General features: G+C 41.8%; 2 protein-coding genes and 1 long non-coding RNA gene across 6 annotated transcripts in view; 1 reads left to right on the forward strand and 2 right to left on the reverse strand.

Moving 5' to 3' along the window:
- Positions 1–26,511, reverse strand: part of LOC121718967 (interferon-induced protein 44-like) — a 247,328-nt gene that overhangs the window by 159,122 nt on the left and 61,695 nt on the right. The window lies entirely within an intron of this gene.
- Positions 1–26,511, reverse strand: part of LOC121718788 (NACHT, LRR and PYD domains-containing protein 3-like) — a 1,510,793-nt gene that overhangs the window by 106,555 nt on the left and 1,377,727 nt on the right. The window lies entirely within an intron of this gene.
- Positions 22,565–22,801, forward strand: LOC121719121. 2 transcript variants are annotated; one of them, XR_006034184.1, is made up of 2 exons: positions 22,565–22,631; positions 22,756–22,801. It is a non-coding gene; the product is annotated as an uncharacterized LOC121719121 (long non-coding RNA). The 2 variants fall into 2 exon arrangements; XR_006034183.1 differs by having other exon boundaries at positions 22,759–22,801.

Consider the following 26,511-nt stretch of genomic DNA (forward strand, 5'->3'; position numbering starts at 1 on the left):
GCATAGTATACCTTTAACCCCTTAATATGTATACCAGTGGCAGTGTTTCCTCAATGTTTATTTCAGCATGGCGGCCCGCCACAGTTTAATTAATACCCCCACGGTATCAAAATCAGGGCAGTTGCAGTTGCTTTTTAAATAATCCTGCCGCCACTGTTAAAAAAAATCTAGCGGAAACACTGAGTGGTACTTTATTGTACCATGATTAAAATGGGTTGTGATGTATTGTATGGCTGCACTGGATAACATACAATAAAAAGAACCTGTATAAATAAAAGTTATTATTATTATTAATTATTATCATTGTTATTATTATTATTATTATTATATTATCATATTTTATTATTATTATATTTATGGCAGTTGTCACTCATTCTCACTTCAATTGTCAGACTTAGAACTTGGGTAGGCTGACCCAAAGATTATTTGATGACTTCAAATATTTCCCATTTACGGTTATAGCCTGTTCAATGGTTCATAAGTGATAAGGGACGGTACAGGGTGTTGGTCAGAGACAATAATCTGGGTTCATCAATGATGCAATGTCCACTCACTGTGGACCAGTATGAGTTGGATCACTACTAAGGTCTGGAGGCATAAGCATGGAGCTGTTACTCTCCAAAGAGACACAGCTAATCAGTTCAATTGCATCACATGTTGCTAGGTAAATCATCAGCTACAAGGTTCTTAACAATTCTCTTCCTGCAAAGTTATTTTGTCACAGGCTACATGTCATTTGTCACGTAGGCTACATATTTCAGGTTCACAGGAAAGCCACAGACATTTGCTTTAGCACGTTGCATTTCTCTGAGTCGAAAAAACGAATAAAGGATGTTGGAAATGCTCTCACATACTAGCCTACCAAATGCCCCAAAACATCATCAACTACACCATAAAAATCACAATTATACAATATAGTTGAAATTCTTACAATGCAAATAAATTATCATGACAATTATCATTTGTCACGTAGGCCACATGTCATTTGTCACGTAGGTTACAAAATTCAGCTCCACAGGAAAACCACAGCCATCTGCAGGCGCAGATCAATGCATAGGCTAGATATGCCCCAAAAGCCCCAAAAACTCATCAACCATAAAAATCACAATTATATAATATAGTTGAAATTCTTACAATGCAAATAAATTATCATGACATAGGCCTACAGCACCCTCCACATCTACTGGTACCCCTGGTAAAGGTTCATTCGTCACGTAGGCCACATGTCACTTGTCACATAGGCTACAACTTTCAGGTCCACAGGAAAACCACAGCCATCTGCACAAGCGCACGTTTTTTCTCTTCAGTAAAAAAGTAAAAATAACTCCAGCCTGCCATATGCCCAAAAACATTGACTATATCATCAATATCATGGTTATACAACAAATATGTACCATTATTCAACACACACACACACACACACACATGCACACACACACACACACACACACACACACACACAGATCCAAATTACAAATCTGTCTGATGAGAAGTCTTTGATAATTGTTGGAGGGAGCATTGAACTGAAAAGCAGGTGCTACATTACCAACCCTAAGTAGCCTATTACGGATGACGCGTGTCTTTTGTCATTCTACCTTATCAAGAAAATTTGAAGCGATTTTTTGTTGTTGGTGAGCGGACACACAAGCATGTGAGATGCGCAACGTTGGTGTCTTGTGTCTTCTTAAAATTAGAAAGTAATTTTGAATATGTCTAGACTACGGATCTGACTACGGGAATGACGCTGCTTCTCTGTCTGCTGATGTTTTGCTCAAAGGTCCAGGCGGTCCACAACAAATAGTCTAGCCTTCATGCCATTTCAGCTCAAAACACTTTTCATTTGTTAGCCTACTTCATAAACGTATCTTTATTAGTGGCAACATTACAGTATTTAGGCTATGTTAATCTCAAGCCATTCTAAGAAATGGCTGTAGGCCTACTTTTACAGTACAGCACAGCAAAATCTATTCAAATTGCAGTCCGAGGGATACATTTGTCCAGAAAACGTTGTTAAACTTAGCCTATAGGCTAGGATACATAATCACATATTTGGAGTTGATTTGAAGTGGGCTCATATGCTTCCATAACATATTGATGTAAAAAAGAGAAAATGTGGTAAGGCCAGCCTTTGGTTATAGTCCTGTTTTGCAGATGGTTATTACGCATAATAGTTTTAAGCAACAATAGCAGTAGCTTGTCACTAATAATGACGCAAATAGGCTAATCAATGTTCATTTTATGAAGTTTCAACATTGTACAGTTTTCCTATATGTATTCATGTCCCAATACCATGTTCCAACAGAATAAGTATGTGGCACCAATTCTGGGCACATGTTGGATACATGTAAGTTCATGTAGGCTAGGTATGTGTAGGCTGCATATGAAAAGGCAATTATTCTGATACATGTAAGTAAGGCGGGTCGATCGTTTGGTTGATCAGATGGATGGTCGGAAGGTTTTTGGCACGATTATTGCCCCATAGACATATATACTCCTCTCAGATGTCGATCGGGACAAATACGCTTCCAACAAAAAATCGTGAAAACAAAGCAGATTGTTTAATACAGAGTAGCTTATTGTGCACGATACCACCGTTCCGTTTCATTTTCCCCATTCACTTAATTCTTTCATTCCCGTTAGGCTACTGATCAACTAAGAAAAATGCAAATTGGCCTATGGGTGAGGCAGTAGCATAGGCTATCCCTCAATCCCTCCTAATTATTAGTCAATTTAACGAAGCAGGACAAACAAACAGTATTGTAGGTCTACTCACCACGAGATAGGTTCCTATAGTGCAGTATCAAGTTTCCAAGACGTCAACATCCAACAAACCATGTCCGCTACACGTCTGAACGCAGTCTAAGATGGCGATTTACAACCTTTCACTTTCAATCTCACAGTGAGCGTCAGTCAGTTAGGCGTCTGTGGTCAGAATGACAGAGACGCGATTCTTTGCATGTACAGCAGTGCAGTTCTATCTTTATTTCAGCATGTGGTGTTTTTCTTTGGTAGAATAAGTGCAACATTGCATGAAAAAATGTTATTGTACAGTAGGTCTACTTCAGTAAGTCGGGTATTGTTTCTTTGGTAGAATAGGCTAAGTACAAAATTACATGACCAGACCAAAACAGAAGAAACCAAACGTCCAAGCTTGTATCCAAAGCCACAGGGACTCATTGAGGTGTTAATTGAATCACCACTGAGAGAAAAAAAGAGCTGAGGTGACAGGGAGAGTATCCTGATAGATCTCTCTTTGTGCTATTTTTGCAGTTTAAATAAGTTAATCTACAGAGATTCTTTTGTAGATAAATTATGACTGAAAAAGGGTGGTTGAGAGCAATGGATGATGGCCCCAGGCCAGTGTTCTCTTATTATGTCAAAATAACTACTTGTTATAATAATTAAAAAGAAAAATGCATACAAATATTGTATTTAGGCTATAGGAAGCTGAGTTTATGACAGTCCGCTGGTGGGTTGCCGACATATGCCTCATTAATTATTGGTCTAAAATGTTTTTCATTTATTCAGTTATACCGAGTCATGCCACATGCAGAAGTTTTCTGACGATACTGCAATTGTGGGGTGTATCAGGGACGAGCAAGAGGAGGAGTACAGGAGGACTTTGTGCAATGGTGCAAACTCAATCACCTTCAACTCAACACTTCAAAGACCAAGGAGATGGTGGTGGATTTCCGCAGGTCTAAGCCCGCTCTGCTACCAGTCTCCATTGATGGGGTCAATGTGGAGGTGGTAAGCACCTACAAGTATCTGGGTCTCCACCTGGACAATAAACTGGACTGGTCAGCCTACACTGACGCACTCTACAAGAAAAGGCAGAGCAGGCTGTACTTCCTGAGGAGGCTGCGGTCCTTCAATGTGTGCAGCAAGCTCCTCAGGATGTTCTACCAGTCTGTTGTTGCCAGCGTCCTCTTCTATGCAGTGGTATGCTGGGGAGGAAGCACAAAGAAGAAGGATGCTGGGCGACTTGACAAGCTGGTAAGGAAAGCTGGCTCTGTAGTGGGAGCTGAACTGGAGTGCATCACTTCGATATCTGACAAAAGGACCCTGAACAAACTGATCAACATCTTGGACAATGAATGTCATCCACTCTATAGCACTATTAAAAAGCAAAAGAGCTTGATCAGCTGGAGACTTCGCTCACTGCCAAGCACAACCGAAAGGCTGAAGAAGTCATTTGTCCCCAGGGCCATTGAACTGTTCAATGCTTCACTAAAGGGAAGAGGAGAGACTTCTCTGCTTAGTCTGTCTGCCTCTCCATGTTTGAGTACTGACTGCCCACTACTGCTTTACTACTGTTTTGTTTTACTAATGTCCACAGCCTAATGTTTTTACTACTGTTTTATTGCTACACTGTTTTTCATGCTATATTAGCACACATGACCAATGACTTCTGCTACAATACTGAATGGCTGTATACTGCTACAATTCTGCCTACAATACTGAATGGCTGTAACCCTATTACCTCAACCTGTTCTTGCACTGACATAGTTTTTTTTATATTATCTTGTCTACATTTACTCTCCTATTTGTCCATATTATTTATGCTGGTCTCTAGACCTTATTCTTGCACTGTTGCACTGTTGGACTACTGTTGGACTACTTTTTGCACCTTCACCATGACACTCACTCTCTTGAGCACCTTACCATGCACACACTGCAAGCGTCTCATGCTTGATCACCCTCAAGCACATTGTGGATTTTTATTATTATTTAATTTATATAGTATATTTAGTATTTCGTTTTGTTAGTTTTTCTTATCTTCTACTGTCTCTATTGTACAGTGGAGTTTGGTTATATGTTTATACTTACAGTATTCTTACTATTTCTGCTGTAAGTGCATGTTGTGTGTGATGTCTGTATGCTACTGAGACCCTTGAATTTCCCCTTGGGGATCAATAACGTATCTATCTATCTATCTATCTATCTATCTAAGAGTTTCCACAATGTCTCATTTGATTCTAATGTTCCTCATTTGCCTTTGTGCTTCTTTCATTATTCTACTGAAAGACTTGAGGGAATCCCATGAATTGCACAATATTAATACTTGTTTATTGAATACTGATGAACAGTTGATTAGGAAAGGCTTATAGGCCACATCAACATCATACTGACTCCTTACAGAAATAAAAGAGTGTTTCAGGGCTCGACAGCGCTACTTTTTTGCACATATCGAGGAGTCCTGCTTTTAAGACTGTTTTAAAAGCCTGCAACTTATCGAGTTGTTATTGTCAATGATTACATTAACTTACACCGTATTCTGTGCAAAGTCCATATTCTGCTTGAGGTAATATTCTGAATAAGGTGTGGTTTACACGGACAAGTCCTTTCAGATCCACACAAGTGTGTAACAGCCTATATGGTTTTACATACCTTGTTATCTTACCTTATCTTATCTTACCCCTCCCTCTCCCTCTGACCCCCACCACGCTCCCTCACTGACTGCCTTTCTGACTTAAAGTTATGGATGCAAAACAATTTTCTCAAACTCAGCACAGACACTCTCCACTCTGGGTGGCAGGTCCTTCAGTGCCTTGGCCCCATAACTCTGGAACTCCCTCCCCCAACCTCTCTGTGACTGTCCTTCCCTTCCTTTCTTCAAAGCACATCTCAAGACCTTTTTGTTTAATGATCACTTCTCCTACACCCAACACATAGCTCTATACACATAGCTTCCCAGCTAGCACAGTTACGTTGCCAGTACGTTGCTGCAATGTAATTGAATATCTGTAAGGATGGTTAACCCTTGTGTTACCCTCAAATCTTACCGACATGCTTTATCTTTGGGGTCAATTTGACCCCAGCTAAATAAACCCTCAGAAAATAGTTATAATTCATGTTTTTACCCAGTTTTTTGTGACCAGTTAAGTGTAATAACCACCATCAAAAGCCCTACTAAACAATCTCACCCCCCACACCCCTTTATGAACCTTGGAACCCTGGCTGGCAATATTGCCCATCCAGTGTCAGCAGCCCAAAGGCTTGCTGCATGTTGTTTCCCGTTTTGACTTATACAGTCCTGCCAAAATGACTTATACTGTATGTAATATGTACTTGTGTATGTAATAATAATAATAACAATATGTTTTCATACTATTACAATAATAATATCCATAATGTGTCAAATATTAATGTATCTTATGTTTCATACAGCTGGTGTCAAACTGACCCCAAGGAACATCAATGTACACAATATTTGTACAGGACATTGAAGACATATTATTGTACAAATGTCATGCTAACTCTGTTGTACCCTTCAATTGAGGAAAAGTCATGAAACATGAAGCAAAAAAAAAAAAAGTGAACCATATATTTTATGATGTTAAACGTCAAATTGACCCCAAGGATAACAGGAGGGTTAATGCTTTGATTTGGGACATATTACTGTTACCATGAATTACAGACTACCTTTGTAATATCAATTTACATGATCATAGTCATTCATTTTATTCATTTATTATTAACATACAGTCTATGTATGAGCTTACCTTTAGTGTTGAACTGATTTCAACCATCCATGCATGACAGCTTAACATACACAGTTGAAGTCTTAGCTGGACTTTTATACTGGGTTAGAACTAGCAGTTTCACATCCACAGTGTCTTTTTAAAAATATAAACTGTTAAAATCATTTTCAATGGGCATATCCCGTAAAGAGTTGAGCCTAACCTAAACTGTTCCAACCATATATGTTTCCAAAATCAAAATTATCAATAGTTTTTCTCAATTGCTAAAACACTAAAACCCATTGTCTGAAGAAGGTTCTCAGTTGTCTGAACTCATTTAGCTAATTGTTCAGTCTGTTGTCAATACCATAAACCATTTCACATGGTAGAACACAATTTGCAGATCTCACATACACTGTTCAGCAAAACTCTAACCACATTCTCATTCTCATTCTAAACACATTCTGCATTCTAATGCACATGTCATCCATACTGGCAAACACAAGTCTCAAGTGCTAAAACACAATTTCTGAAAGCTTGCTCCATTTTCTTAAAACATTAAACACAAAACCCCATTTTCAAGCACTATTTGCAAAACTCCTGACTCTAAATCCTTGCAAAATAAAACTTTCACCTCAAAACAGTTGTCCCTCTGCTCAAAATCCAACTTTAGCCTCAAAACAGTTTTCCTTCTGCTCAAAACCAAACTTTCACCTCAAAAAAGATTAACCAGTGCTCAAAACCAAACACTGCTCTCAGATCATAAACAAAGCGATCAAAATACACTATCAAGCAGTCAGTAAACAATACACCAAAAAATAGAAAACACATTGTTCAAAACATATAGTTCTCAGGGAGAAGTACAATTTTAATCTTAAAACAAATTTCATATTTTTCAAATTTCAGTCACGGTATCTATACTTATACTTAAATATAAAATTGCATATATTTGAAATATATAAACACACACACACATATATATATATATATATATATATATATTCATGTTCAATATATTGCAATATATTGAAATCAGCCATATATTACAATATATTGCATGAATACATAATATATTGTATCATATATGCATCATCAATATATTATTCATGTATTGCCAATATATTATACATTGGGAAATGTAGTGGAAAATAATATATTACAATATACTACAATATATTTCAAGTAATATATTGGTAAATACATTTTCCTTTCGTAAGGGAGGTAAGGACGTCGCGGCAACATTACTCATGGCACCAAATGGCAACATCATCAGCTGACCAGTTCACAACGCTGTGGCAACATCACTCACAATACTACATGGCAACGACATCGGCTGACGTTGCGGGGACATTTCCAATTATACTGCATGGCAACGTCATCAGCTGACCTGATCACGATGTTGTGGCAACATCACTCACAATACTACATGGCAACATCATTGGCTGACGTCGCGGGGACGTTTCCCATGGCACCAAATGGCAACGTCATCAGCTGACCTGATCACAATGTTGTGGCACCGTTCTTCACGGTACCAAATGGCAACATCATCAGCTGACCAGGTCATGACGTCGCTGCAATGTCACTAATGGTACCAAGTGACAACATTGTCTTGCAACGTAACGTTGCAACAACGTAGCCAGAAGGTAATGTGGTGACCAAATCACAAATGTTGCTGCAATGTCATGTGTTAGCTGGGTTCTCCTCCACACCCAACACATAGTTCTATACCAGGGCTGTAGTACTCGAGTCCGGTCTTGGACTCGAGACCGTTTTTCTATGGTCTCGGACTTGTCTCGGACTCGCTAGTATTTGGACTTGGTCTTGTCTCGGTCTCGGCCACTGGTCTTGCCAAATATGGCTTTTGGTCTCGACCGAGTCCAGGTGTCTTTAGGGCCATCAAAATTAATGTGTTAATCGCCGCGATTCATTTTGAAATACATAATGCGTTACAAAATATTAACTCAATAGTGTTTACCTTTGTGGGGGGCTGATGTCACGTAACGGAAGCCGCAAAACCTAAAACCGCAAGCCTGAGAGTTTATTTTACTGTCTGTGGAGTTAGCTGAAGATAAAGAGGAACCAACATTTAGCCAAATAGTAGCTTTACTGCAAACTGCTTTTCACTCTTGTTAGATAACGTTTACAATGTCAAAATGCACCAACTGCAACAGTTACATAAAGATGATACTTTTCGGCTCCTCTCCATTAAGATCCAACTTGAACGTATGCTACTCCATTTAATTAAGAGCGCGTCTGAACGCACACGAGAAGGAGAGAAAACGATTGGCAGGCTCCAGCTGGCTTGTCGTTGTTGATGATAATTGATATCTCCTTTTTAATATAAGAAACTTATAAAAGGAAGGCAACAAAGACGAGGTTAGAGGAGATTGCGGATTTATCCGATTTCCACTACTGACCAGTTATAAACATGTATGTAGGCTGCACTCACTGTGATTTGAAAAATGGACAAAAATATGAAGAGTTGTCTTTGCCTTTGTGTAATGGAACTGGTGAGTCTTGAAGTCTTCAATAATTTGTTTACATGAAGCACATATTATGCCGATTGAAACACATTCCATTCAGATAGCTAGGTGACTGGCTCAGGCTCATCATTCACTTTTAATTGCAAACAGAAAATGTCTAGCTAGCATCATGTCATTACATGCTTCTATTTCCAAAGGAATGAAAACTGTTTATACCAACTTAATATCATGCTTATCATTGTTAATATTGTACAATACATGTGGTACAAACAATATTAGAGCTTGTGGACTAGCTATAGGCTATATTTCAATGGAGCTGGTAAAAAAAAGATCATTATGAGAACGTGGCCACAATGGGCTTAAAGTAACAGTGCACCATTTACAAATGAGTTAAACAGCATCATATGTGTAGTATTTCTTAAGAAATGAATACTTTAAAACACAATTACTGTGTCAGTATTATCATTTAAATAATATAAAAGTGTTTTACTTTTACCTTTGTGGTTACTCATTAATTTTGTGATTTATGTTGAAGCTTTAGTCTTTAGGAACTTTTTAATTGCGGTTAATCGAGATGAATTCATTTCAAAATATATATTTTGAATCGTTTGACAGCCCTATAATAATATTGGAGAAGGGGAATGGCTACACTTACAAATCCTGGGTGTGTTCACACTGTTTTTGCTTTTAGATAATAATAATAATAACCCAAAATGATTGTCTTGATACTGTCATGCACAAGACTTTTTTTCCTATCCTGGACTCGGTCTTGACTCGGACTCGAACCTTTTTGGACTCGGTCTTGTCTTGGACTCGAACCTCTTTGGACTCGGTCTTGACTTGGTCTCGACTAGTCCTGGTCTTGGACTTGTCTTGGACTCGACAAAGGTGGTCTTGACTACAGCCCTGTTCTATACACATAGCTTCTCTTTGTTGTATTGTTCTTTGTTGTTTGTTTGTTTTTGTTTTATTTTTTTCCACTAAGTAAAGTGACGTTGGGTTTGAGAAAGGCACTATATAAAATAAACATATTATTATTATTATTATTATTAACTTGTTTTCACCGAGAAATGGACAGGTCTATTTCAAATGTTTTGAAGTAGGTACTTTAAGTGGGATATATGTTAGCCTAACTTACTCCGCAAAGGCCCATTGTAGGCTTACATAGTGGGATATATGTTAGCCTAACTTACTCTGTGAAGCTCATTGTAGCACACCACACATTTGTTTTTAAAGACACATCTGCTACTATGTGATACTGATCCTGCAGCTAGTGCAGTTCCATAACTGATAGAGAGTCCTGCTGGTGCTGTTGTCTACCAGCACAATCTCCTTCCCGAATCTCTCATGAGCACAGAACTCACTGGCATAGACTATGTGAGTCACCACCTCTCTCCTCTGCTGCTACCAGATAAACTCCCACAGACACACAGCACTGACCTCAGAACAGTATGAGTCACCATGCTGACCTGCAGTCAGCCCTCCTCTCCTCTGGTAATATTAAATAAACTCCCACAAACACACAGAATTGACCTCAGCACAGTGTGCATTTGGAGAATAGATAGACAGATAGATACGTTATTGATCCCCAAGGGGAAATTCAAGAAAAGTCCTGTGTTAGCCTTGGGAATGGCCTTAATCATACGGCTCACTGTAACTCCTGAATAAACCTTAACTCTTATTTCTACTGTATTTCTTTTTATTTCTAACCAACCAACTTGAGCCATGTTAACTCCGCCAGACACACAGTGTTGACCTCATCAATCTACCATGTTAACTCCGCCAGACACAGTGTTGACCTCATCAATCTACCATGTTAACTCCGCCAGACACAGTGTTGACCTCATCAATCTACCATGTTAACTCCGCCAGACACAGTGTTGACCTCATCAATCTACCATGTTAACTCCGCCAGACACACAGTGTTGACCTCATCAATCTACCATGTTAACTCCGCCAGACACAGTGTTGACCTCATCAATCTACCATGTTAACTCCGCCAGACACAGTGTTGACCTCATCAATCTACCATGTTAACTCCGCCAGACACACAGTGCTGACCTCATCAATCTACCATGTTAACTCCGCCAGACACACAGTGCTGACCTCATCAATCTACCATGTTAACTCCGCCAGACACACAGTGTTGACCTCATCAATCTACCATGTTAACTCCGCCAGACACACAGTGTTGACCTCATCAATCTACCATGTTAACTCCGCCAGACACACAGTGTTGACCTCATCAATCTACCATGTTAACTCCGCCAGACACACAGTGTTGACCTCATCAATCTACCATGTTAACTCCCCCAGACACACAGTGTTGACCTCATCAATCTACCATGTTAACTCCCCCAGACACACAGTGTTGACCTCATCAATCTACCATGTTAACTCCCCCAGACACACAGTGTTGACCTCATCAATCTACCATGTTAACTCCGCCAGACACACAGTGCTGACCTCATCAATCTACCATGTTAACTCCGCCAGACACACAGTGCTGACCTCATCAATCTACCATGTTAACTCCGCCAGACACACAGTGCTGACCTCATCAATCTACCATGTTAACTCCGCCAGACACACAGTGCTGACCTCATCAATCTACCATGTTAACTCCGCCAGACACACAGTGTTGACCTCATCAATCTACCATGTTAACTCCGCCAGACACACAGTGTTGACCTCATCAATCTACCATGTTAACTCCGCCAGACACACAGTGTTGACCTCATCAATCTACCATGTTAACTCCGCCAGACACACAGTGTTGACCTCATCAATCTACCATGTTAACTCCCCCAGACACACAGTGTTGACCTCATCAATCTACCATGTTAACTCCCCCAGACACACAGTGTTGACCTCATCAATCTACCATGTTAACTCCCCCAGACACACAGTGTTGACCTCATCAATCTACCATGTTAACTCCCCCAGACACACAGTGTTGACCTCATCAATCTACCATGTTAACTCCCCCAGACACACAGTGTTGACCTCATCAATCTACCATGTTAACTCCGCCAGACACACAGTGTTGACCTCATCAATCTACCATGTTAACTCCGCCAGACACACAGTGTTGACCTCATCAATCTACCATGTTAACTCCCCCAGACACACAGTGCTGGCCTCATAAATCTACCATGTTAACTCCCCCAGACACACAGTGTTGACCTCATAAATCTACCATGTTAACTCCCCCAGACACAGTGTTGACCTCATAAATCTACCATGTCCACTCCCCCAGACACACAGTGCTGGCCTCATAAATCTACCATGTCCACTCCTCCAGACACACAGTGCTGGCCTCATAAATCTATATTGACAGTCTCACAGTTTGAGAATAGCATTTCTTTATATGTCTGGCAGTATTAATAATCTGATTATATTTCTTCATTCTCATATTTTTCAATAAATGTGATGATATTGATGTTGCACAAATAGTTCTTCAGTCCTGGAACCATCTTGCTCTGTTTTGAAACTATTTAAAACAATTTGTATTCACTATTTACGTGAATGTTGGGGTCAGAGCTGTTGTCCAGCTTTACAGTAATATCTTACTCTGATATGCTGATTCCTGGCTTAGAGCTTCTTCCTGGTTAGCCTACGATCTTTGAGAATACCTTTCTTTGGTGTTCAGTTTAGACTCTAGTACTTTATGACATCACAAAATGACTTGACAAAAAGATTGTATCTACACACTCCAAAACATATAAATTCCTATACAAAGTAAACAAGTAAACACACTTACCTTGTGGTCATTTGAACCAGAACGTCCTTAGAAGTGTTTTCACCTGTACTGTTTCAGAGTAAACGTTGTGTTCCTGGGGTCCTCCCCAGAAAATGTTTAATTTGTTTGATGTGATTTCCTGTATTCTGGTGCATTTTGGGGATGGCATAAATTCAATCAGATTCATAGCCTACATCCTGATTTGTTGATATTGAGGAAATGATTCCATGCCCCTGGGCCCGGTAGGCCCGTGCAGTAATCCATCCCTGACCTTTGGGTATACAGATCACATGCCCTCTCACAATAACACCAAACCCAGCAATCCACACAGTTGAAGAATATTAGGGGGAATGTCACCCCAGGCTGGGCTGGAGTCAGTCTCTCACCTTCAGTCAGATCAGATTATACCCTACAGGCGCACACTGCTACTGATCTCAGATCTGATCAGATTATCTCCTACAGGCACACACTGCTACTGATCTCAGATCTGATCAGATTATCTCCTACAGGCACACACTGCTACTGATCTCAGCAGTGGCGTAACAAACCAATGGTGGGCCCAGGTGCGAGAGCGCTACGCGGGCCCTATACCGACATACTTTGGCCCAGGATGAATCTGCTCTGATACATGCCATACACATTAAGGGTGACTTCAATTGTTTATGCAAAGGGCCTGAGGCACCGAAGTAGTTTAGTAGTTACAGATTACAATTCCAAATAAAAAACACACAACTACATAGGATCCATTACATGTGAAAACATTAAAAATAATTTTATTAACAGCCTGCAGGCCAGGGTAATCTAATATTACTGCATTAACATCAACTCGCATGGAATTATGGGAACACTCAATGCGCTCAATGCGCCTCTTCAACCCTCTGCTGAAACTGCAAGCGTAGATTGCTTGCTTATAAACTCGCACTGCGCAGAAACAAAACTTAATGTAGGCTAACTTATGTAACCGTGCAGAAACCAAATAAAATCATTCATATGCATACAATCCCCAATATGCGTGAATTAGGCCATTAGAATAAGGCCATCTTACGAGCCTTTCGTTGTGCAAAATCGTCAACGATGTTCCCAATATTTAATGCTCTGGCTCTCGTATTTTCAATGGACAGGATAGCTAACCCACTGAGCCTCTCCTGCCCCATGCTGCTCCTTAGGTAGGTCTTAATAAGTTTGAGTTTGGAAAAAGATCGCTCAGCTGTTGCCACAGTCACAGGCAATGTCAGAAACAACATGAAAGCAGTACACACTTTCCCGAATGTGGATGTTACACTGTCATAATCTACCGCAGCATTTTGGCAAGTTGAAAAATAGATGACTTCTGTGAAATCTCTGCTTTAAAGCAAGACTTGAATGAGAGGAGTTGTGTTGGGAATGTCGGTGCAATGTCCCTGCATAATGGTCTGACAAACGTCTTGCCTTTTCAAGCAGTTCATAATCACCTGCGAGTTGAAGGGTCATAGGACGTAAAGACTCAAACACATGACAAGTTTCCCGCATACTTGCAAATCTTTGTGAGAGCTGACTGATTATGATGTCCAGAGTTGCATTAAATACCTGCACTTTGAAGTATCTCTCTGCATCGGTTAAGCGCTCATGTTCCGATAGTTCGTCAAAGTGACGCTTCACTCTCCGTGCTCTAACATTTTCAAATGTACTCTGAACCCCTTTTTTATTTATTTGCAAGCGTCTGCGCTGTAGCCTTGGCCTGGTCAAAGGCACGCCGGTAGTCAGAAAGGACCTGTATAGAATTTTCCACCAATTGCATTTGCGGGGGTAGCGACGGGCCCCGGGAGGTGCACCTACTAGTTACGCCACTGGATCTCAGATCAGATCAGATGAACAGACGGGTGGTGTATGTATCTCTGCTACTGATCTCAGATCAGATCAGATGAACAGACGGGTGGTGTACACTGCTACTGATCTCAGATCTGATCAGATGAACAGACGGGTGGTGTATGTATCTCTGCTACTGATCTCAGATCAGATCAGATGAACAGACGGGTGGTGTATGTATCTCTGCTACTGATCTCAGATCTGATCAGATGAACAGACGGGTGGTGTTATGTATCTCTGCTACTGATCTCAGATCTGAACAGATGAACAGACGGGTGGTGTACACTGCTACTGATCTCAGATCTGATCAGATGAACAGACGGGTGGTGTATGTATCTCTGCTACTGATCTCAGATCAGATCAGATGAACAGACGGGTGGTGTATGTATCTCTGCTACTGATCTCAGATCTGATCAGATGAACAGACGGGTGGTGTATGTATCTCTGCTACTGATCTCAGATCTGATCAGATGAACAGACGGGTGGTGTATGTATCTCTGCTACTGATCTCAGATCTGATCAGATGAACAGACGGGTGGTGTACACTGCTACTGATCTCAGATCTGATCAGATGAACAGACGGGTGGTGTATGTATCTCTGCTACTGATCTCAGATCTGAACAGATGAACAGACGGGTGGTGTATGTATCTCTGCTACTGATCTCAGATCTGATCAGATGAACAGACGGGTGGTGTATGTATCTCTGCTACTGATCTCAGATCTGATCAGATGAACAGACGGGTGGTGTACACTGCTACTGATCTCAGATCTGATCAGATGAACAGACGGGTGGTGTATGTATCTCTGCTACTGATCTCAGAACTGATCAGATGAACAGACGGGTGGTGTATGTATCTCTGCTACTGATAACAGATGAACAGACGGGTGGTGTATGTATCTCTGCTACTGATCTCAGATCTGATCAGATGAACAGACGGGTGGTGTATGTATCTCTGCTACTGATCTCAGATCTGAACAGATGAACAGACGGGTGGTGTACACTGCTACTGATCTCAGATCAGATCAGATGAACAGACGGGTGGTGTATGTATCTCTGCTACTGATCTCAGATCTGATCAGATGAACAGACGGGTGGTGTATGTATCTCTGTTTTTCTCTCTCTTCCTCTCTCTTGTGTGTGTAGAAAGGCTGTGACATTGCCAGGCTGCATAAAAGTAGTAGGCCTCCTCCAGATCAGATTAGATCACATTAGTATTTGGCCTGAGTGTGTGTGTGTGTGTGAGAGAGAGAGAGAGAGAGAGAGAGAGAGAGAGAGTGTGTGTGTGTGTGTGCGTGTGTGCGTGTGTGTGTGTGTGTGTGTGGGGGCCTTGGAGGCGTAAATGTCATTCTAAGGCAGTGAGACAAGTCACAAGCGATCAGCCTGAACAGACGTACTACTTCCTGGGAGCAGTTGACAGGGAGGATAATGAGGACACATGGACTGTAAAATTGCCTCTGATGTGGTGTGTGCATACTGTGGCATGAGGTCAGTGTTTGTGAGTGTGCAATGCATCTATGTGCATGTCTGTCTTACAGTAACTCTCCCGACAAACAATGTCACGACTGATTGTGATTGTCAAAGGGCAAAGGAGAGGAGGGTGATGGTGGTGGTGGTGGGGGGACTTGGAGGAGACTCATACAGGAGGACATACTGTACGTGATGATGCCCAGCCATATGCAGTGCCCACAGCTGACCTCTACACAACGTGGTAGTGACACACACACACACACACACACATACACACACACACACTGTAGGCTGACCTGTACACAATGTGGTAGTAACACACACACACACACACACACACACGCACACACACACACACACACTTTAGGCTGCCCTTTAAAATGGACACAGGAGCCCATGCTACCATTATTGATCAGAGGACATTTAAAAAGATGAGTCCAAAAATACAGCTAGAGGCTCCAGACATGCGTTTTGTAAGCCCAGGGTTGCGATCTCAATTGCACAGGCCTGTTCCAGGGCACCAGCAGCTATACGGGGAAAAGTACTCTTTAGAGGAGTATGAGATAGATGGGACACGCTGCTCACTAGGCCACGAGGAAGCAGTGGACATGGGTTTAGTGAAGAGGATGGATGAGGTCAAGCTGCTCACTAGGCCACGAGGAAGCAGTGGACATGGGTTTAGTGAATAAGAGGATGGATGAGGTCAAGCTGCTCACTAGGCCACGAGGAAGCAGTGGACATGGGTTTAGTGAAGAGGATGGATGAGGTCAGTGGTGTGTTGGATGGAGCTATTGGAAACTGAGCCAGTCAAAACAGCACTACGTGATGATGCCCAGCCACATGCAGTGCCCACAGCCATGCAGATACCCCTGCTGCCCCTAGTAGAAAATATACCCCACGTGATGATGCCCACAGCCAGGCAGATACCCCTGCTGCCCCTAGTAGAAAATATACCCCACGTGATGATGCCCACAGCCAGGCAGATACCCCTGCTGCCCCTAGTAGAAAATATACCCCACGTGATGATGCCCACAGCCAGGCAGATACCCCTGCTGCCCCTAGTAGAAAATATACCCCACGTGATGATGCCCACAGCCAGGCAGATACCCCTGCTGCCCCTAGTAGAAAATATACCCCACGTGATGATGCCCACAGCCAGGCAGATACCCCTGCTGCCCCTAGTAGAAAATATACCCCACGTGATGATGCCCACAGCCAGGCAGATACCCCTGCTGCCCCTAGTAGAAAATATACCCCACGTGATGATGCCCACAGCCAGGCAGATACCCCTGCTGCCCCTAGTAGAAAATATACCCCACGTGATGATGCCCAGTCACAGGCAGTGCCCACAGCCAGATAAGCTACAAGGGGACAAATGACTACTATTACTATTACAGGAAGAGGGAACTTTCACAGCCACAAAACGTGACAGAACTCAAAAGACTCTGAGGGATGGTTAATTATGTAGCCAAGTTTGTTGCAGAGCTGTCAACAGTGGCCCACCCACTGTACGAGCTACTGAAAGGAGACACAGAGTGGGTGTGGGGACCTGCACAGTGTGAGGTATTCAGGACCTTAAAGACTGCACTAGCCACAGTGTGAGGTATTCAGGACCTTAAAGACTGCACTAGCCACAGTGTGAGGCATTCAGGACCTTAAAGACTGCACTAGCCACAGTGTGAGGCATGCAGGAACTTTTAAAGACTGCACTAGCCACAGTGTTCAGGACCTTAAAGACTGCACTAGCCACAGTGTGAGGCATTCAGGAACTTAAAGACTGCACTAGTCACAGTGTGAGACTTTCAGAACCTTAAAGACTGCACTAGCCACAGTGTTCAGGACCTTAAAGACTGCACTAGCCACAGTGTGAGGCATTCAGGAACTTAAAGACTGCACTAGTCACAGTGTTCAGGACCTTAAAGACTGCACTAGTCACAGTGTTCAGGACCTTAAAGACTGCACTAGCCACAGTGTGAGGAATTCAGGACCTTAAAGACTGCACTAGCCACAGCTCCGGTACTGACCTTCTACGATGCCAACAAGCCCACCATAGTGTCAGCAGACTAGCCATATGCAGTGCCCACAGCTGACCTGTACACAATGTGGTAGTAACACACACACACACACACACACACACACCACACACACACACACTATAGAGGAATGGCCATACCATATGTGGCACTGCATGTTGAGCCACGTCTAAGCAATGGGTTTTGTACAACCAGATCCAGTTGTGTGTCTAAGTGTGTATGTGAGGGAGAGAGAATGTGTCTACATTGAACAAACTCATTAAAGGGAACTCCAAGTCTGTTACTGCACTCCTGCATCTGAAGAGATGTTTGCCCAGAGAAGAGAAGAGAAGACATGATGACTGTATCCTATACATATATCTGGTGTGTAGATATTGTGCACAGGCAGATGTTCTGATGGAAACGTACCTTCTCCTTGATCTTCTTGCTCCTGTAGATCACTCTGATGTCCTTCTTGACCTCTGGGCCTGATCCACTTTTGGTAGCATTGTACAGTAAGCTGAGGGATTCCTGCAGGAAGACATTTCCCTTGATCATGACCTTTACTTAGTCTTTGTTCTGACTTGATGTTTGGGGGTCTTTTTAGGCCTTGAGTCTGATAGGAGCGTGAAGTGAGTGAGAGAGAGAGAGAGAGAGAGAGAGAGAGAGAGAGAGAGAGAGAGAGAGAGATGGGGTGGGATCAGGACTCAAACCCTTTGGCATGTGGACCCCAGTATGGGTGGCTGAAGCTTGAACTCTTGATGTCTAGCAGATGTCTGCTTGGTTAGTGCTTGGATGGGAGAGCCATAAGTACTAGTGATATTAGTGTGAACATGTTGATCATCACTACCCCATCTCACTGGCCTGTTTTCTGATGGGCCTCATCTTCTCAAAGGAACCATCCTGCTGCACACTGGTCTGCTGGAATGACACTTAGAAGCCAATGAGTTCCATCCCTCAGACTGGGGTTGCTGATGAAGTCTGGCTCTGTGTCTGAACAGGGGCTCCTAGGATTAAACTACAGCAAGAAGAACAGCTCTAAAGTCTTCCCGTGTGTAACCGGGTCATGTTTGGAGTTTATCCTTTTTTCATTTCATTTGCAAGTTTAATAGTGTAAGTCTCCTTTAAATGCCAGAAAACTACAGTGACGTCAAGATGTAGTTCCCAAAGGGGTTTTTGTAGTGATTTCTGGGTAGATTCAGAGGAGCGGGAACGTTGTAAAGTAGACAAGGCTGTTGGCACGAATGCAGGAGAATAATTGTCGCCAATAGCGTGTGTAAGTTGCATAATTGTTACAATAACGACAGAATACACATTTAGTAGTATGTAACTTCGTACTTTTTGAGAAATGAGTTAGTTTGCTAAAGGAGGCCTGTTGATTTAGATATGTGAATTAGCCTCGCCGTCCTGAAATATGTGCTTGCAGATTTGTCCTTGGTCAATGCAACACTGTTTCGTTCGTTATGAAAGTAAAGGTTGAATGACATTTAAGGTGCTAAGAAACTAAACGATGTTTTATTAAGGTGTGCTAAGAAACTAAACGATGCTTTATTAAGGTCACTAAAGGTCACATTGTTTTATCTAGTTTTGAGACCCTGGTGTCTGTACCCTGGTGAGAACACCCGCCAATGCAGTGACGTGTATGAAGTTGTAAGTGTATTGAATGTCTCGTTGCTTCATGTTCAATGATATTTTTATGTACTGTATGAGTTTGATGTAGGGCGTATTCATGATTGTGTGTATTTCTCTCTTTGTAGTATCACCGCTACCGTTTTATGCCACTGAGATTTACACTGTACCATGTTGAGTTAGTTAGATGCTAGATTTGTAGGCTGCTACTTTTAGCTCCGCCATCTTAAATGGATTTTGTAAGGCTAGTTAATGTTAATGAAACACTAGTTGCTGGAGATTGAACATTGGTTCTATTTTTTATACACTTGTAGAAGACAGAAGTGAAAACATTTTCTTTTGGTTGGGCTTTTGTATTGGACCACATTGAGAGCTACAGAGCTTAATTTTGTTTTGTACTTATATATCCTTTCTAAAGATCCTTTTTCCATATATCCTATAAAGAACCCTAAATATATCTTTGTTGGTTTTGGTGTCCGTTATTCCCCGCCAACACGTGCTTCACACTGACATGAAGTAAAAGTAGTAGTAGTAGTGTGTCTGTGTGTTTTTATTATTACCTTATGGCCATCTTTTATTTGACCTTTTAAAATGTTGATGAGGTCATCAGGATGCGCCCCTTCAGAATCCCCTACTTCCAGGCACATGATGTCACACATGGGAAAGTGCAGGAACTCTCTAGTTCTGCCATCTCTGAACTTGTGTGTTTTGAACTGAAATGACAATAAATGAGTTCTAGGCTGGTATTCACAAAGAATCATATAGGATAAAAGTAACTACTAACTGATTCTACATTTGTAGAAACACTTAAAACTATATGCATAAAATATGACTGCCACTTAGTCCTACACATTCTCTCCGTAAAATAAAACCTGTGTGTGTGGGGGTTACATTTCAACTTTACCGGCAAGCATGTCCACATTAATTTCTTGTATGTCTACCCCATACAGAATTTCACGGCGCTCAGCATGCATTCAAAGGGTGTAATCAGGGGCGTAGCACGAGATCCTGGACCCTAGTACCAGTCCTGATGGGCCCCCATAACCCCCCCCCACACACACACACACAAAGACATTGGGCCACTCTGCACTTCAATCTGTAGGTCTAGATGATAGGGTAGTAACTATTAACTGTACTGCTTCAAGTAGTTTAATAATCTGTCATGTGTGCTTATGTCTACACATATTCCAAACCTCATTTCCCAACATGTTCTAGCCTACTCTACTGCGGTTGCTAAGGTTACGTTTAAGCTACATGACATGACTCCATGCGTACTCTGGTGTGTCTCTGGTCATTTGCTAATTTATCTGCCCATGGTCCTGGATCCTCTGGCAAAAGCTGGTGTGCATTGCTCTGCCTATTTGCTCTTGTGTCATGTCCTCACTGTGCTCAGAGCAGCCGTACCCCCTACTCTCTTCACCTCCATCATCCTCAATCACATCTTCTCCATCATCTCTCTCTACATGAAGGAGACATTTGATATGTGCCTCTTATCCTAATTAGAGCCTAATATAATAAAACAGAATAAGATGACCTTTCAGTCAAAATGGCTAAACATGGTTTGCTTTTATTTTGAACTGCTGTGTATAAGCACACAGAGGAGGATGAGGTCTGATGCTACTCCATTCTCTGATGTGGCAGTTTCTGAAAACTGAGCCATGTGGTTCACAATGTTAAGATCTGCTTCTATATAAATACGTTCATAATGTTGGCATGATATGTAACCTAAACTACCTATGACACTTATTAGCCCCAGTATTGCTAATTGTATTGTATAGATATCATAGCTTATTAGTTAAACATGTTTAAAATTAGGCTACTATATAATGGTGTGTTGTTTGTGTTGTTTATTTATGTAGCCTTTACCTCGGATTACATGTATAACCAAGGTATCATTTGAAAGTGTATGTTCTGCTCTTTCAATGGGTTGTCTCAGTTTGTTTATATATAAAGTACTCCATGCGTACTATGTATATACGTATATATATACAGTACACACACACACACACACACATGTAATATATAATGTATAGTGCTGTTGGCCGTGCAAAGTCATAGGTGAAACAGTGTAGGAGTAATGTAAACAGGTAAGCAGTGCAATACAGTCAATGTAAACAGGTAAACAGTGCAGTAGTAAAAAGTAAACAGGTAAACTAGTAACAGCTAAAGTGCAAATGCTAGACAGGAGGTGAAGTTTTGTTCAGCAGTGCTACAGCCTCTGGAAAGAAGCTGTACCCGAGCCTGCTGGTGCGGGAGCGCAGGCACCTGTATCTCCTGCCAGATGGGAGTCGACTGAAAAGAGGTTTGGGTGGGTGGCATCCGGTTATCCATCACTGGCTACTTCACCACCTCTACGAAGTCAAAACACCTTAGTGTCACCTTAGTGTCACAATTGATTCTACCCTTTCCTTTTGACTCTCACATCAAATACACTCAAAGCCCAACATAATCTTGCACCCTCTTATCTTTCAAGCCTCCTGACCCCTTAGCAACCTACCCGCACCTTACGCTCCACTGATGCCCACCTCCTATCCACCCCACTGCACATCTCCATTCCATGGGTGACAGGGCTTTTAGCGTGGCCGGCCCCAAACTCTGGAACTCCCTTCCACTCCCACAAACTCTGTGATTAATTAATCTAAATCAATCACATGCATCCATTTTTGCTATGAACATATCTTTAAAACAATTTTTGTCAGATGAGTGAATCAATGAAGAGCCAAACCATCTTTATAAACTTTAAAGTTCAACTTCTCTCTTTTATGATCATTTTCCCTTTGGCTCAGGCATCAGTAGTTCCTGGTGTCAGATGTTTAGTATGATGCAAATACTAGATAATAATAATAATAGATGTGCAGTGGGGGTGGATAGGAGGTGGGCATCAGTGGAGCGTAAGGTGCGGGTAGGTTGCAAAGGGGAAATGCAAATGACTGAAGCTACAAATCACTGTCAATGGCATGTGCAGAGTAAGCTACCCTAACACCAAGGTAATGTGTGGTATACCCCCCATGATTTATCCTTTTATGGCCATTCAAACATGTTGTTTCTGCTAAATGTAATGTTGTAGATTTTTGTTCACGTAATTATTAGGTTGTTTCCTTTTCTATCCAGTAGGTGGCAGTCAAAGATAAGAAAACGCAGGGCTCTAAGAAAACGACAAAAAAAATGCAGCATAGCCTACAAGTGCGAATCGAAATGCAATGTGAAGTTATTGGAATGGAAATAAATGTAACCACCTTCAACATACTTTTGAAGACATTTTGTTTCAAGTGTGCAACAAATGTAGTCTTTAGTAAGAGAGTTTGTCGGTTAGTTAGTTAGTCAGTCGTAGGGTAGGCCTATAGGCTAAGCAAACAATAGGCTACGTTAGCAAAGTAACTTTAACAAGGGTGGCGGCTAGCATTATTATCATCAAGAGGTGTGCTAACTTGTAGGCCTACCTCCAGATTGCTTTGCATTGAGGTGATACCAGAGCCAGGCTACCTATTAAACATGCTCTGGTGATATTTCAGACTTGACGAACTCCCATGGTAGGCAACGGGAATTCCTTACTGCAGAAATAGTAGATTGATGCTCCTGTCAACAGGATTAGTCTGGGCGTTCTTTTTAAAACGTAGGCTAAACTTTTCATTCAAAGCAGCTTTCTCGTCTGCGTCCTTCAATCACTATAGCCAAACTGCACTGTGTCAAATGTCACCACGAAATGTGATTAAGCAGCTTTATTTTCTTTAATACCTTAATATTTCTGTAATTAATTAATCAAAGTTAATGTGCTATTTTGACAGCCCTAGTTATTATACTACTGCAATACACTAATCTGGTACAGTGTTGCACTGAATAGAGAGATGATCTTGGTGGTCAATGCATGAAATGTCCAACTACGGAAAAAGGAAGTTTGAAGAAAAGAAACAAAACAACACAAAATAAAAAATCACATATATTCTGTTTTGTTATAGCATAGAAAACAATGAAACAAATCAACTGACAACAGGTTCATCACATCTCCTTTCAGAATCTTTATTCAGACATTTAAAAGTCAGAAACACATTTTATTTACATATTTTAAGTCAGAAAAACAAGCATTTTTTTTTGCTATGTCAACACATACTGTATAGAACCACTGACACCTCAGATCAGCAAATAACTTTTTCAAAGAAATTCAGCAAATAACTAAACTTTACGGAGAACAGAATACATCATATTGTTGTTGTTGAAAACATTCTCATAATCCACACATTCATTTTCAGGAGAAGAGCATAATATAAAGAAAGCAATATCAGCATTTGTTTAGTTTCACCAGAACAGTAATTATATAACTGAATATACATATCAATATCTAAACAGCATCTCAGCATTACACATGTGTATGAACAGGAGTGTGTGTGACTGGAGTTCCTGCAGTTCTTTATACAGTCTATGGGCCAAAGCTGGAACTATTGCCATAGCAACAAGCCCTGCTCAACTGCCAGGGCCACAGAACAAGCATCACAATGGATGTTGCTACGGTGACGTGGTTACTGTGGAATGTTGGAGTGTCTTGACTTGATGAATTTAAGTCTGAATTTTGGCAGTTTGTTAAATAGAAAACAGTGTTAAACAAACCACACACACACACACACACACACACACACACACTTCAGAGGGAGAGAGAGAGAGAGAGAGAGGAAGGTGGATGTACCTGTTGGAGGAGAGAGAGGGAGGAAAGAAGGGATTAGAGACTGGTAGAGAGAATAAAGAGAGATAAATAGAGAGACAGTGTTAAACAAACCACACACACACACACACACATACACATACAACTTCAAAAGAAAAAAAATAAAAATAATGTAATGCCCTCTTACTAAAGTTGTTTGTAAAAGAGCTTCTTGTGCCTACAAGCCTGTATTACATTACAGTGTCATAGAAACCACACACACACAGACACACACACAAATCTGAAAATGGATCAGCCCAAGGGAGTAGAATGAGAGACAGAGAGAGGGAGATAGAGAAGGAAGGGGGAGTAGAGACTGAGAGTAGAGAAAGAGAGAAAGAGAGAGGGAGAGAGAGAGAGAGAGAGAGAGAGAAAGAAAGGGAGAAAAGGGTGGATGTACCTGTTGGAGGAGGAGCTCATGTGATCTTGCGCAGGGACACCTCACCCCAAACCCAAAACCCTGGATAGAGGGGCTCAGTGAATGTGGAGTGGAACGTGTGCAGGTGGGTGAGTGTGTTAGTGGAGACGCTGTAGAAGGACAGAGTGCCGGCCGGCCAGTCCAGGTAAACTCCTACTGTTCTGGAGCGGGAGGAGGGGGCAGGTATGTCAGTGTGTTTATTATTGTGGCGGACAGAGTAACTGAGACCAGGAGAGCAGTCCAGACTCCAGGACTTGGCATTCCGTCCCATTATGACGTCATCACTGTCCCCTTTCCTCTCGATGCTTTTATAGGCCACAGATATACGAGCTCCATCAACAACACTCCACTCAGCCTCCCAGTAGCAGCGTCCAGTCAGACCCTCTCTACACAACACCTGCCATGTGGAGTCAAATCTCTCTGGGTGTTCAGGATACGGCTGCTGCTTCTCCACATCTGTCACCTTTCTGTTCCCCTCAGAGAGAGAGAGATTTCTGTGTGCTGTGTTTGGGTCCAGTGTGAGATCACAGGCATCTGCAGACAAGAGAGGAGGAGAGAACATGAGAACACACACACACCATGTCAACACAAACAAACAAACAAACACACACACACAGTCAATGTCAATACAAACACACGCCCACATACCTTAACAACACACACACACACACACACACATACACATACAGAGAGAACATCCTCATCAGAATATGGGGAACACACACACACATATGCAGACAAGAGGAGTGGGTGGCATGGGAACACACACTCCTATTCAATCTACCCACACACACCTACTCAATCTACCCACACACACACACTCCTACTCAATCTACCAACACACACACACAAACACACACACACACCTACTCAATCTACCCACACAAACACACACACACTCCTACTCAATCTGCCAACACACACACACTCCTACTCAATCTACCAACACACATACACACACAAAACACACACACACTCCTACTCAATCTACCAACACACACCTACACACCTACACACTCCTACTCAATCTACCAACACACACACACACACACACACACACACATACACTCCTACTCAATCTACCAACACACACACCTACTCAAACTACCAATACACACACACACACACACTCCTACTCAATCTACCAACACACACACACACACACTCCTACTCAATCTACCAACTCACACACACAAACACTCCTACTTAATCTACCAACACACACACCTACTCAATCTACCAACTCACACACAGGCACACACACACACACACACACACACACACACTCCTACTTAATCTACCAACTCTCTCACACACACACACACACACACAAACACACACTCAATCTACCAACTCTCACACACACACACACACAAACACACACACTCCTACTCAATCTACCAACACACACACACACACACGCTCCTACTCAATCTACCAACACACACACACACACACACACACACACACACTCCTACCCAATCTACCAACACACACACAAACACACACACACACACTCCTACTCAATCTACCAACACACACACACACAAACACACACACCTACTCAATCTACCAACACACACACACACACACACACTCCTACCCAATCTACCAACACACACACACACACACACACACACACTTCTACCCAATCTACCAACACACACACACACACACTCTTACTCAATCTACCAACAAACAATCTACCAACACAATAAATAATTAGCCTGGGTGTTCCCATGCTGCCTTGCGCGCG

The sequence above is a fragment of the Alosa sapidissima genome, chromosome 9 (genome assembly GCF_018492685.1).
Source record: "Alosa sapidissima isolate fAloSap1 chromosome 9, fAloSap1.pri, whole genome shotgun sequence".
Classification (NCBI taxonomy): domain Eukaryota; kingdom Metazoa; phylum Chordata; class Actinopteri; order Clupeiformes; family Clupeidae; genus Alosa; species Alosa sapidissima.